Below are 14764 nucleotides of genomic sequence, written 5' to 3'. Positions count from 1 at the left end.
ACTCAGATTTTGAGGAGGAAAGAACTTGGCTAAGAAAGCCTTGACCAGCTTATCCCAAGAGTTCAGGCTATCCTTAGGTTGAGAGTTCAACCATACTCTAGCTCTGTCTCTTACAGCAAAAGGGAAAAGCATGAGCCTGTAGACTTCAGGATCTACTCCATTAGTCTTAACAATATCACATATCTACAAGAATTCAGTTAAGAACTGAAAAGGATCTTCAGATGGAAGTCCATGAAACTTGCAGTTCTGCTGCATCAGAGAAACTAATTGAGGTTTCAGCTCAAAATTGTTTGCTCCAATGGCAGGAATGGAGATACTTCTTCCATGTAAATTGGAATTAGGTGCAGTAAAGTCACCAAGCATCCTCCTTGCATTATTATTATTTTCGGCTGCCATCTCCTCTTCCTGTTCGAAAATTTCTGAAAGGTGCTTGCTGGATTGTTGTAATTTAGCTTCTCTTAGTTTCCTCTTCAGAGTCCTTTCAGGTTCTGGATCTGCTTTAACAAGAATATTCTTGTCCTTGCTCCTGCTCATATGAAAAAGAGGGACAGAAAAATAATAATAATAGGGGTCTTTTTTACCACAGTATAGAGGTCCCTGTGTGAGTAGAAGAAAAGAGGAAGAAAATCTGAACTCAGAGAGAGAGGGGGAGAATTTTTGAAAATTATTTTTTTGAAAAAGAGTTAGTGATTTTTAAAAATTGTTTTTGAAAAAGGTTAGTAATTTTCGAAAATTAAAATAAAAAATTAAAATAATTAGTTAATTAAAAAGAATTTTTGAAAAAGAGGGAAGATATTTTCGAAAATTAGAGAGAGAGTTAGTTAGGTAGTTTTGAAAAAGATAAGAAACAAACAAAAAGTTAGTTAGTTAGTTGAAACAAATTTGAAAATCAATTTTGAAAAGATAAGAAGATAAGAAGTTAGAAAAGATATTTTAAAATCAAATTTTGAAAAAGATATGATTTTGAAAAAGATAAGATAGAAAGATATTTTTGAAAAGACATGATTGAAATTAGTTTTGAAAAAGATTTGATTTTTAAAATCACAATTAATGACTTGATTCACAAAAAATCACAAAATATGATTCTAGAACTTAAAGTTTGAATCTTTCTTAACAAGTAACAAACTTGAAATTTTTGAATCAAAACATTAATTGATAATGTTATTTTCGAAAATTAGGAGATAAAGATAAGAAAAAGATTTTTGAAAAATATTTCTAAAATTTTCGAAAATAAATAAGAAAAATGAAAAAGATTTGATTTTTGAAAAAGATTTTGAAAAAGATAAGATTTTTAAATTGAAAATTTGATTTGACTCATAAGAAACAACTAAATTTTAAAAAGTTTTGAAAAAGTCAACTCAAATTTTCGAATTTATGAGAAGAAAAAGGAGAAGATTTTTTTTTTGATTTTTTTGAATTTTTATGATGAGAGAGAAAAACATGAAAATGATGCAATGCATGAAAATTTTTATATCAAAACAATGAATGCATGCAAGAATGCTATGAATGTCAAGATGAACACCAAGAACACTTTGAATGTCAAGATGAACATCAAGAACTTATTTTTGAAAAATTTTTAATGCAAAGAAAACATGCAAGACACCAAACTTAAAATTATTTCATGTATAGACACTATGAATGTAAGAATGCATATGAAAAACAGGAAAAGACACAAAACATGAAAACATCAAGATCAAACAAGAAGACTTACCAAGAACAACTTGAAGATCATGAAGAACACTATGAATGCATGAATTTTTTGAAAAATGCAAGATGAATATGCAATTGACACCAAACTTTCAACTTGACTCAAGACTCAAACAAGAAACATGAAATATTTTTTATTTTTATGATTTTTTTTATTTTTTTTGGATTTTTGTTTTATATTTTTCGAAAACAAAGGAGAAAATTTTTGAAAGATGTTTGAAATTTTTTTTTGAAAACTTTTTGAAAATAAAACAAAAAGAAAATTACCTAATCTGAGCAACAAGATGAACCGTCAGTTGTCCAAACTCGAACAATCCCCGGCAACGGCGCCAAAAACTTGGTGCACGAAATTGTGATCTCAGGCAATGGCGCCATAAACTCTGTACGCACATCTTAATAAATCCTTTTTCATTCACAACTTCGATACAACTAACCAGCAAGTGCACTGGGTCGTCCAAGTAATAAACCTTACGTGAGTAAGGGTCGATCCCACGGAGATTGTTGGTATGAAGCAAGCTATGGTCACCTTGTAAATCTCAGTCAGGCGGATATAAAATAGTTATGGAGTTTTCGAACATAAATAATAAATAGAAAATAAGGATAGAAATACTTATGTAATTCATTGGTTAGAATTTCAGATAAGCGTATAGAGATGCATTCGTTCCTCTAAACCTCTGCTTTCCTGCTGTCTTCATCCAATCAATCTTACTCCTTTCCATGGCTGGCTTTATGTAAGGACATCACCGTTGTCAATAGCTACTTTTAATCCTCTCTGGAAAATGGTCCGATGCGCTGTCACTGCATGGCTAATCGTCTGGAGGCATCACCCTTGCCAATGGCTGCATCCTATCCTCTTGTGAAAATGGTCCAAATGCTCTGTCACAACACGGCTAATCATCTGACGTTCTCGATCATACTGGAATAGGATTCACCCTCCTTTTTCGTCTGTCACTACGCCCAGCACTCGCGAGTTTGAAGTTCGTCACAGTCATTCAATCCCAGAGTCCTACTCGGAATACCACAGACAAGGTTTAGACTTTTCGGACTCTCATGAATGCCGCCATCAATCTAGCTTATACCACGAAGATTCTGATTAAGAGATCCAAGAGATACTCATTCAATCTAAGGTGGAACGGAAGTGGTTGTCAGGCACGCGTTCGTGGGGGAATGATGATGATTGTCACGTTCATCACATTCAGGTTGAAGTGCGAATGAATATCTTAGAAGCGGAATAAGTTGAATTGAATAGAAAAACAGTAGTACTTTGCATTAATCTTTGAGGAACAGCAGAGCTCCACACCTTAATCTATGGAGTGCAGAAACTCTACTGTAGAAAAATACATAAGTGAATATAGGGTAAGCATGGCTGAGTGGCCAGCCTCCCATGGAGGTCTAGAGATCTAAAATTGATCAAAAGATGTCTAATACAATAGTGAAAAGTCCTATTTATACTAAACTAGTTACTAGGGTTTACAGAAGTAAGTAATTGATGCATAAATCCACTTCCGGGGCCCACTTGGTATGTGCTTGGGCTGAGCTTGAATGTTACACGTGTAGAGGTCAATCTTGGAGTTGAACGCCAGTTTGTAACGTATTTCTGGCGTTCAACTCTGGCTTGTGACGTGTTTCTGGCGTTTAACTCCAGATAGCAGCGTAGAACTGGCGTTCAACGCCCTTTTACATCGTCTAAACTCGGCCAAAGTATGGACTATTATATGTTGCTGGAAAGCCCTGGATGTCTACTTTCCAACGCAATTGGAAGCACGCCAATTTCAGTTCTGTAGCTCTAGAAAATTCATTTTGAGTGCAGGGAGGTCAGAATCCAACAGCATCAGCAGTCCTTCTTCAACCTCTGAATCTGATTTTTGCTCAAGTCCCTCAATTTCAGCCAGAAATTACCTGAAATCACAGAAAAATACACAAACTCATAGTAAAGTCCAGAAATGTGAATTTAACATAAAAACTAATGAAAACATCCCTAAAAGTAACTAGATTCTACTAAAAACATACTAAAAGCAATGCCAAAAAGCGTATAAATTATCCGCTCATCACAACACCAAACTTAAATTGTTGCTTGTTCCCAAGCAACCGAAAATCAAATAGGATAAAAAGAAAAGAATATACTATAAATTCCAAACTATCAATGAAACATAGCTCCAATCAGATGAGCGGGACTTGTAGCTTTTTGCCTCTTGAATAGTTTTGGCATCTCACTTTATCCATTGAAGTTCAGAATGATTGGCATCTATAGGAACTCAGAGTTCAGATAGTGTTATTGATTCTCCTAGTTTAGTATGATGATTCTTGAACACAGCTATTTTATGAGTCTTGGCCGTGGCCCTAAGCACTTTGTTTTCCAGTATTACCACCGGATACATAAATGTCACAGACACATAATTGGGTGAACCTTTTCAGATTGTGACTCAGCTTTGCTAAAGTCCCCAATTAGAGGTGTCCAGGGTTCTTAAGCACACTCTTCTTTTGCTTTGGACCTTGACTTTAACCGCTCAGTCTCAAGTTTTCACTTGACACCTTCATGCCACAAGCACATGGTTAGGGACAGCTTGGTTTAGCCGCTTAGGCCAGGATTTTATTCCTTTAGGCCCTCCTATCCACTGATGCTCAAAGCCTTGGGATCCTTTTTATTTACCCTTGCCTTTTGGTTTTAAGGGTTATTGGCTTTTTGCTCTTGCCTCTTGGTTTTAAGAGCTTTTGGCTTTTTCTGCTTGCTTTTTCTTTTTCTTTCTATTTTTTTTCGCTATTTTTTTTTCTGCAAGCTTTGTTCTTTGCTGCTTTTTCTTGCTTCAAGAATCATTTTTATGATTTTTCAGATTATCAAATAACATGTCTCTTTATCATCATTTTTTCAAGAGCCAACATATTTAACATTCTTAAACAACAACTTCAAAAGACATATGCACTGTTCAGGCATTCATTCAGAAAACTGCCCAAAAGGCTTTGTGCTCTACTTCAACCGAGAGGTGACAGGCTTTTCGATAAATTAAGCAGAAGGGACTCATCCCAATGGGTGTCTTGTATGCTGTTCTGTATGCCCAGAGTACATCTTGTAGCCTGGTGCTCCAGTCTCTTCTATGAGATTTGACTATCTTCTGTAATATACGCTTTATCTCTCTATTTGACACCTTGACTTGCCCATTAGTCTGAAGGTGGTAGGCTGTTGCTACTTTATGAATTATCCCATGCTTCTTCAGTAATCCTGTTAGTCTCCTGTTACAAAAATGGCTGCCTTGATCACTCATAATTGCTCGTGGTGATCCAAAACGACAAATAATATGGTTTTTAACAAAGGAAACAATAGTGTTAGCATCATCAATGCAGGTAGGAATTGCTTCCACCCATTTAGAAACGTAATCTACAGCTAACAATATATAAAAATAACCATGAGAATTTGGAAATGGACCTATGAAGTCAATGCCCCAAACATCAAAAATTTCACAGAAAAGCATAATCTGTTGAGGCATCTCATCCCTCTTGGATATATTGCCAAACCTTTGGCATGGGGAACAAGATTTACAAAATTCAGCAGCATCTTTAAAAAGAGTAGGCCACCAAAATCCACAGTCTAAAATTTTCCTAGCTGTTCTTTGAGGGCTAAAATGTCCTCCACTCTCAGATGAGTGGCAGGCCTCTAAAATAGACTGGAATTCTAATTGAGGCACACACCGTCTATTACCTGGTCAGCACCACATCTCCATAAATATGGGTCATCCCATATATAATATTTAGACTCGCTTTTCAGCTTGTCTCTTTGATGCTTAGTAAAGTTTGGAGGAAAAGTGCGGCTAACTAGATAATTAGCTACAGGTGCATACCAAGGGACTACTTCAGATACTACTTGCAGGTTATCAAATGGGAAATTATCATTATAGGAGTGGAGGTATCCTTAATGTGCTTAAGGCGACTCAAGTAGTCTGCCACTAGATTTTGGTTACCACTCCTATCTTTAATTTCTAAATCAAATTCTTGTAGTAGCAGTATCCAACGTATAAGCCTTGGTTTGGACTCCTTTTTAGCTAATAAATACTTTAGAACTGCGTGGTCCGAGTACACTACTACTTTAGTACCAAGTAAATAGGCTCGAAATTTATCCAGAGCAAAAACAATAGCAAGAAGCTCTTTCTCAGTAGTAGTGTAATTAGACTGAGCAGCGTCTAAAGTCTTAGATGCATAAGCAATTACAAAAGGGTCCTTACCTTCACGCTGAGCCAGCGCTGCTCCTACTGCATGGTTGGAAGCATCACACATGATTTCAAATGGCTGGCTCCAGTCTGGTCCTCTCACAATTGGAGCTTGAGTCAGGGCGGTCTTCAGCTTATCAAACGCTTGTTTGCAATCCTCACTGAACTCGAACTCAATATCTTTCTGCAGTAGTCTGGATAAGGGTAGTGCTACCTTACTAAAGTCCTTAATGAATCTCCGGTAAAAACCTGCATGGCCAAGGAACGAACGGACGTCCCTCACAGAGGAGGGGTAAGGTAAACTAGAAATAACATCCACCTTTGCTGGATCTACAGAAATGCCCGTATTAGACACAACATGTCCTAGTACAATCCCTTGTTTTACCATAAAGTGACATTTTTCAAAGTTTGGTGCACGAAATTGTGATGTCCAGGCTCGAACAATCCCTGGTAATGGCTCCAAAGCTTGGTGCTCTGATCTTAATTCATAATTGTCACAACTTCGATACAACTAACCAGCAAGTGCACTGGGTCGTCCAAGTAATACCTTACGTGAGTAAGGGTCGAATCCCACGGAGATTGTTGGTATGAAGCAAGCTATGGTCACCTTGCAAATCTCAGTCAGGCGGATATAAAATAATCATGGAGTTTTCGAATAATAAATAATAGAATAGGGATAGAGATACTTATGTAAATCATTGGTAGGAATTTCAGATAAGCGAATGGAGATGCTTTTCGTTCCTCTGAACCTCTGCTTTCCTGCTATCTTCATCCAATCAGTCTTACTCCTTTCCATGGCTGGCTTTATGCAAGGGCATCACCGTTGTCAGTGGCTACATCCCCTCCTCTCAGTGAATAATATGCTCACGCACCCTGTCACGGCACGGCTATTCATCTGTCGGTTCTCGATCATGCTGGAATAGGATTCACCCTCCTTTTGCGTTTGTCACTAACGCCCAGCACTCGCGAGTTTGAAGCTCGTCACAGTCATTCAATCATTGAATCCTACTCAGAATACCACAGACAAGGTTTAGACCTTCCGGATTCTCTTGAATGCCGCCATCATTCTAGCTTACGCCACGAAGATTCTGGTTAGGAGATCTAAGAGATACTCATTCTAGCTCAATTCATGTAGAACAGAAGTGTTTGTCAGGCACGCGTTCATAAGGGGGAAGGATGATGAGCGTCACACATAATCATCACCTTCATCACGTTCTTGGGTGTGAATGGATATCTTAGAAGAGAAATAAGAAGAATTGAATAGAAAACAGTAGTACTTTGCATTAATCTTGGAGGAACAGCAGAGCTCCACAGCTTAATCTATGGAGTGTAGAAACTCTACCGTATGAAAATACATAAGTGAAGGTCCAGGCATGGCCGTGTGGCCAGCCCCCATGATCTAAGAACAATGCGTTCAAAGATGATCCTAAGATCCTAAGATGATCAAAAGACTGTTAATACAATAGTAAGAGGTCCTATTTATAATAAACTAGTCACTAGGGTTTACATGAGTAAGTAATTGATGAATAAATCCACTTTCGGGGCCCACTTGGTGTGTGTTTGGGCTGAGCTTAAGTGTAGCACGTGCAGAGGCCATTTGTGGAGTTGAACGCCAGTTTCTGTGCCAGTTTGGGCGTTCAACTCTGGTTTTGGATCCTTTTCTGGCGCTGGACGCCAGATTTGGGCAGAAGGCTGGCGTTGAACGCCAGTTTACGTCGTCAATTCTTGGCCAAAGTATGGACTATTATATATTGCTGGAAAGCCCTGGATGTCTACTTTCCAACGCAATTGGAAGCGCGCCATTTCGAGTTCTGTAGCTCCAGAAAATCCACTTTGAGTGCAGGGAGGTTAGAATCCAACAGCATCAGCAGTCCTTTTTCAACCTCTGAATCTGATTTTTGCTCAAGTCCCTCAATTTCAGCCAGAAAATACCTGAAATCACAGAAAAACACACAAACTCATAGTAAAGTCCAGAAATGTGAATTTAACATAAAAACTAATGAAAACATCCCTAAAAGTAACTAGATCCTACTAAAAACATGCTAAAAACAATGCCAAAAAGCGTATAAATTATCCGCTCATCACAACACCAAACTTAAATTGTTGCTTGTCCCCAAGCAACTGAAAATCAAATAGGATAAAAAGAAGAGAATATACTATAAATTCCAAACTATCAATGAAACATAGCTTCAATCATATGAGCGGGACTTATAGCTTTTTGTCTCTTGAATAGTTTTGGCATCTCACTTTATCCATTGAGGTTCAGAATGATTGGCATCTATAGGAACTCAGAGTTCAGATAGTGTTATTGATTCTCCTAGTTCAGTATGATGATTCTTGAACACAGCTATTTCATGAGTCTTGGCCGTGGCCCTAAGCACTTTGTTTTCCAGTATTACCACCGGATACATAAATGCCACAGACACATAATTGGGTGAACCTTTTCAGATTGTGACTCAGCTTTGCTAAAGTCCCCAATTAGAGGTGTCCAGGGTTCTTAAGCACACTCTTTTTTTGCTTTGGACCTTGACTTTAACCGCTCAGTCTCAAGTTTTCACTTGACACCTACACGCCACAAGCACATGGTTAGGGACAGCTTGGTTTAGCCGCTTAGACCAGGATTTTATTCCTTTAGGCCCTCCTATCCACTGATGCTCAAAGCCTTGGGATCCTTTTTATTTGCCCTTGCCTTTTGGTTTTAAGGGTTATTGGCTTTTTCTGCTTGCTTTTTCTTTTTCTTTCTATTTTTTTTCTATTTTTTTTTCGCCTATTTTTTTTTTTCTGCAAGCTTTGTTCTTTGCTGCTTTTTCTTGCTTCAAGAATCATTTTTATGATTTTTCAGATTATCAAATAACATGTCTCCTAGTCATCATTCTCTCAAGAGCCAACATATTTAACATTCTTAAACAACAACTTCAAAAGACTCATGCACTGTTCAAGCATACATTTAGAAAACAAGAAGCATTGTCACCACATCAATGTAATTAAGCTAAGTTCAAGGATAAATTCGAAACTCATGTACTTCTTGTTCTTTTGAATTAAAACATTTTTCATTTAAGAGAGGTGATGGAGTCATAGGACATTCATATCTTTAAGACAAAGTTACTAACTACTAATGATCATGTAATGAAAGCACAAACATAGATAAGCACATAACATAGAAAACGAAAAACAGAAGAAATAAGAACAAGGAATGAATCCACCTTAGTGATGGTGGCGTTTCCTTCTTGAGGAACCAATGATGTCCTTGAGCTCTTCTATGTCTCTTCCTTGTCTTTGTTGCTCCTCCCTCATTGCTTTCTGATCTTCTCTTATTTCATGGAGCATGATGGAGTGCTCTTGATGTTCCACCCTTAGTTGTCCCACATTGGAACTCAATTCTTCTAGGGAGGTGTTGATGTGCTCCCAATAGTTTTGTGGAGGAAAGTGCATTTGAGGCATTTCCGGAATCTCATGGTGATGAGCTTCTTGCGCCTCTTGAGCTCCATGACTGGGCTCTCTTGCTTGCTCCATCTTTTTCTTAGTGATGGGCTTTTCCTCTTTAATGAGGATATCTCCCTCTATGTCAATCCCAGCCGAATTGCATAGGTGGCAAATGAGGTGAGGAAAGGTTAACCTTGCCATGGTGGAGGACTTGTCAGCCACCTTGTAGAGTTCTTGAGGTATAATCTCATGAACTTCCACCTCTTCTCCAATCATGATGCTATGGATCATGATGGCCCGGTCTATAGTAACTTTAGACCGGTTGCTAGTGGGAATGATTGAGCATTGAATAACTCCAACCATCCTCTAGCTATAGGCTTGAGGTCCAATCTTCTTAGTTGAACCGGCTTGCCTTTGGAGTCAATCTTCCATTGAGCTCCTTCTACACATATGTCCATAAGGACTTGGTCCAACCTTTGATCAAAGTTGACTCTCCTTGTGTAGGGGCGTGCGTTCTCTTCCATATATGGCAAGTTGAACGCCAACCTCATATTTTCCGGACTAAAATCTAAGTAATTCCCCCGAACCATTGTAACATAGTTCTTTGGATCCGGGTTCTTACTTTGATCATGGTTCTTGGTGATCCATGCATTGGCATAGAACTCTTGAACCATTAGGATGCCGACTTGTTGGATGGGTTTTGTTAGAACTTCCCAACCTCTCCTTTGAATTTCATGTCGGATCTCCGGATACTCATTTCTTTTGAGTTGGAAGGGGACCTCAGGGATCACCTTCTTCTTGGCCACAACATCATAGAAGTGGTCTTGATGGGCTTTGGAGATGAACCTTTCCATCTCCCATGACTCGGATGTGGAAGCTTTTATCTTCCCTTTCCCTCTTCTAGAGGATTCTCCGGTCTTAGGTGCCATCAATGGTAATGGAAAAACAAAAAAGCTATGCTTTTACCACACCAAACTTAGAATATTTCTCGCCCTCGAGCAATAAACAAAAGAATAGAAGAAGAAGAAGAAGAAATATGGAGAGGGAGAGGGAGATGTGGTTTTGGCCAAGGAGAGTGTAGAGGGGTGTGTTATGTGAATTTGGTGAAGAATGGAGGTCTTTATATAGGGTAGGGAGGGGGGGTTAATGTTCGGCCATATGGGTGGGTTTGGGTGGGAAATTGGTTTTGAATTTTGAAGGTAGGTGGAGTTTATGAGGTAGGTTTATTGGGAAGAGTGGGTGGATGTGAGTGGTGAAGGTTTAGTGGGGAAGAGAGCTTGAGGTGATTGGTGAGGGATTTTTAGGGAAGAGTGTTTATGGGGTTGTGTGAAAGAGAGTGGTGAGAAGAAGTGAGTGGAGGTAGGTGGGGATCTTGTGGGGTCCACAGATCCTAAGTGGATCCTGTGGGGTCCACAGATCCTGAGATGATCCTGTGGGGTCCACAGATCCTGAGGTGTCAAGGCATTTACATCCCTGCACCATTAGGCATGTAAAAATGCCTTTGTACCCAACTCTGAGCGTTCAGCGCCAGGTTGGTGGCCATTTTGGGCGTTCAACGCCCATTTGTGTGCCATTTCTGGCGTTGAACGCCAGAACCATGCCTGTTCTGGCGTTCAGCGCCTAGAAGCTGCCCATTTTGGGCGTTCAGCGCCAGAACCATGCTCTGTTTTGGCGCTGAACGCCAGACAGATGCTCCTCCAGGGTGTGATTTTTCTTCTGCTGTTTTTGATTCCGTTTTCAATTTTTCTATTTATTTTGTGACTCCACATGATCATGAACCTAAGAAAACATGAAAAACAATTTAGATAAACATTGGGTTGCCTCCCAACAAGCGCTTCTTTAATGTCAATAGCTTGACAGTGGGCTCTCATGGAGCCTCATAGATGTGCAGAGCTTTGTTGAGACTCTCCAACACCAAACTTAGAGTTTGGATATGGGAGTTCAACACCAAACTTAGAGTTTGGTTGTGGCCTCCCAACACCAAACTTAGAGTTTGACTGTGGGGGCTCTGGTTGACTCTGCTTTGAGAGAAGCTTTTCAAGCTTCCTCTCCATGGTTGCAGAGGGAGATCCTTGAGTTTTGAATACAAGGGAGTTCTCATTCCATTGAAGGACTATTTCGCCTCTGTCAACATCAATCACAGCTCTTGCTGTGGCCAGGAAAGGTCTTCCTAGGATGATGGATTCATCCTCTTCCTTTCCAGTATCCAGGACTATGAAATCAGTAGGTATGTAAAGGCCCTCAACCTTTACTAATACATCTTCTACTTGTCCATAGGCCTGTCTTCTTGAGCTGTCTGCCATCTCTAGTGAGATTTTAGCAGCTTGCACCCCATAGATTCCCAGTTTCTCTATTACAGAGAGGGGCATGAGGTTTATACCTGAACCAAGGTCACACAGAGCTTTAAAGATCATGGTGCCTATGGTACAAGGTAATATGAACTTTCCAGGATCCTGTCTCTTCTGAGGCAATGTCAGTTGATCCAGATCACTTAGTTCATTGATGAACAAGGGAGGTTCAACTTCCCAAGCATTAATGCCAAACAATTTGGCATTCAGCTTCATGATTGCACCAAGAAACTTGGCAGTTTGCTCTTCAGTGACATCCTCATTCTCTTCAGAAGAGGAATACTCATCAGAGCTCATGAAGGGCATAAGGAGGTTCAATGGAATCTCTATGGTCTCTAGATGAGCCTCAGAGTCCTTTGGTTCCTCAGAGGGAAGCTCCTTATTGATCACTGGACATCCCGGGAGGTCTTCCTCCTTGGGATTCACATCCTCTCCTCTCCTCACAGGTTCGGCCATGGCGCTTATGTCAATGGCCTTGCACTCTCCTTTTGGGTTCTCTTCTGTATTGCTTGGGAGAGTACTAGGAGGGATTTCAGTGATCCTTTTACTTAGCTGGCCCACTTGTGCTTCCAGATTTCTAATGGAAGACCTTGTTTCATTCATGAAACTTACAGTGGCCTTAGATAGATCAGAGACTAGATTTGCTAAATTAGAAGCATTTTGTTCAGAGTTCTCTGTCTGTTGCTGAGTTGATGATGGAAAAGGCTTGCTATTGCTAAACCTGTTTCTTCCACCATTATTAAAGCCTTGTTGGGGCTTTTGATCCTTCCATGAGAAATTTGGATGATTTCTCCATGTTGAGTTATAGGTGTTTCCATAAGGTTCACATAAGTAATTTACCTCTGCTATTGCAGGGTTCTCAGGATCATAGGCTTCTTCTTCAGAAGATGCCTCTTGAGTACTGTTGGATGCAGCTTGCATTCCATGCAGACTCTGAGAGATCATATTGACTTGCTGAGTCAATATTTTATTCTGAGCCACTATGGCATTCAGAGTATCAACTTCAAGAACTCCCTTCTTCATAGGCGTCCCATTACTCACAGGATTCCTTTCAGAAGTGTACATGAACTGGTTATTAGCAACCATGTCAATGAGTTCTTGAGCTTCTGCAGGCGTTTTCTTTAGGTGAATGGATCCACCTGCAGAGGTATCCAATGACATCTTTGATAGCTCAGATAAACCATCATAGAATATATCCAGGATGGTCCATTCTGAAAGCATGTCAGAAGGACACTTTTTGGTCAACTGTTTGTATCTTTCCCAAGCTTCATAGAGGGATTCACCTTCTTTCTGTCTGAAGGTTTGAACATCAGCTCTAAGCTTGCTCAGCTTTTGAGGAGGAAAGTACTTGGCTAAGAAAGCCGTGACCAGCTTATCCCAAGAGTTCAGGCTGTCTTTGGGTTGAGAATCCAACCATAATCTAGCTCTGTCTCTTACAGCAAAAGGGAAAAGCATGAGCCTGTAGACTTCAGGATCTACTCCATTAGTCTTAACAGTATCACATATCTGCAAGAATTCAGTTAAGAACTGAAAAGGATCTTCAGATGGAAGTCCATGAAACTTGCAGTTCTGCTGCATCAGAGAAATTAATTGAGGTTTCAGCTCAAAGTTGTTTGCTCCAATGGCAGGAATGGAGATGCTTCTTCCATGTAAATTGGAATTAGGTGCAGTAAAGTCACCAAGCATCTTCCTTGCATTATTATTATTTTCGGCTGCCATCTCCTCTGCCTGTTCGAAAATTTCTAAAAGGCTATCTCTGGATTGTTGTATTTTAGCTTCTCTTAATTTTCTCTTCAGAGTCCTTTCAGGTTCTGGATCTGCTTCCACAAGAATGTTCTTATCCTTGCTCCTGCTCATATGACAAAGAAGAAGGCACAGAAAAATAATAATAATAATAATAATAGAGATCCTTTATACCACAGTATAGGGATCCCTTTGTGAGTGGAAGAAAAGAGAGGGAGATAAAGAATGTGATGTAAAGGAAGAAACACAACTGTACAAATGGAAGAGATGTGAGATGAGATGTTAGGATATGAATGAATAAATAGAATAAGATGAGAGAGAAGGATGGAATTTTCGAAAATTAATTTTGAAAAGGAGTTAGTGATTTTTGAAAATAGTTTTTGAAAATTGTTAGTATTTTTTTTTCGAAAATTTTTGAAATTAAAAATAAAAATAATTAGTTAATTAAAAAGAAATTTTTGAAAAAGGGGGAGATATTTTCGAAAATTAGAGAGAGAGAGTTAGTTAGGTAGTTTTGAAAAAGTTAAGAAACAAACAAAAAGTTAGTTAGTTAGTTGAAACAAATTTTGAAAAAGATAAGAAGTTAGGAAGTTAGAAAAGATATTTTGAAAAAATATTTTTGAAAAAGATAAGATGAGAAGATATTTTTGAAAAGATATGATTGAAATTAGTTTTGAAAAAGATTTGAATTTTAAAATCACAATTAATGACTTGATTCATAAGAAATCCCAAAATATGATTCTAGAACTTAAAGTTTGAATCTTTCTTAACAAGCAAGTAACAAACTTCAAATTTTTGAATCAAAACATGAATTGTTATGTTATTTTCGAAAATTTATGAAAAAAATCAAGAAAAAGATTTTTGAAAAATATTTTTTTGAATTTTCGAAAATAACTAAGAATTTTGAAAAAGATTTGATTTTTTGAAAAAGATTTTGAAAAAGATAAGATTTTCAAATTGAAAATTTGATTTGACTCATAAGAAACAACTTGATTTTAAAAATTTTTGAAAAAGTCAATCCAAATTTTCGAATTTTGAGGAGAGAAAAAGGGAAAGATATTTTTTTTTATTTTTGAATTTTTATGAAAAACATGAAAATTATGCAATGCATGAAATTTTTAGATCAAAACAATGAATGCATGCAAGAATGCTATGAATGTCAAGATGAACACCAAGAACACTTTGAAGATCATGATGAACATCATAGACACAATTTTGAAAAATTTTTAATGCAAAGAAAACATGCAAGACACCAAACTTAGAATTCTTTAATGCTTAGGCACTAAGAATTCAAGAATGCATATGATAAACATGAAAAGACACAAAACAACAAATCATCAAGAT

General features: G+C 38.3%; 1 non-coding gene across 1 annotated transcript; it reads left to right on the top strand.

Annotated features, from left to right (window-relative positions):
• The first annotated feature begins 12892 nt into the window (after positions 1–12892).
• On the top strand, positions 12893–13000 carry LOC112787334 (small nucleolar RNA R71). The gene has a single exon (XR_003194753.1). It is a non-coding gene; the product is annotated as a small nucleolar RNA R71 (small nucleolar RNA).
• Positions 13001–14764: the final 1764 nt, after the last annotated feature.

Source organism: Arachis hypogaea, chromosome 20 (genome assembly GCF_003086295.3).
Source record: "Arachis hypogaea cultivar Tifrunner chromosome 20, arahy.Tifrunner.gnm2.J5K5, whole genome shotgun sequence".
NCBI classification, from domain to species: Eukaryota; Viridiplantae; Streptophyta; class Magnoliopsida; order Fabales; family Fabaceae; genus Arachis; species Arachis hypogaea.
Note: the sequence above shows the minus strand (reverse complement) of the source record. Positions and strands in the feature narration are given on the sequence as shown.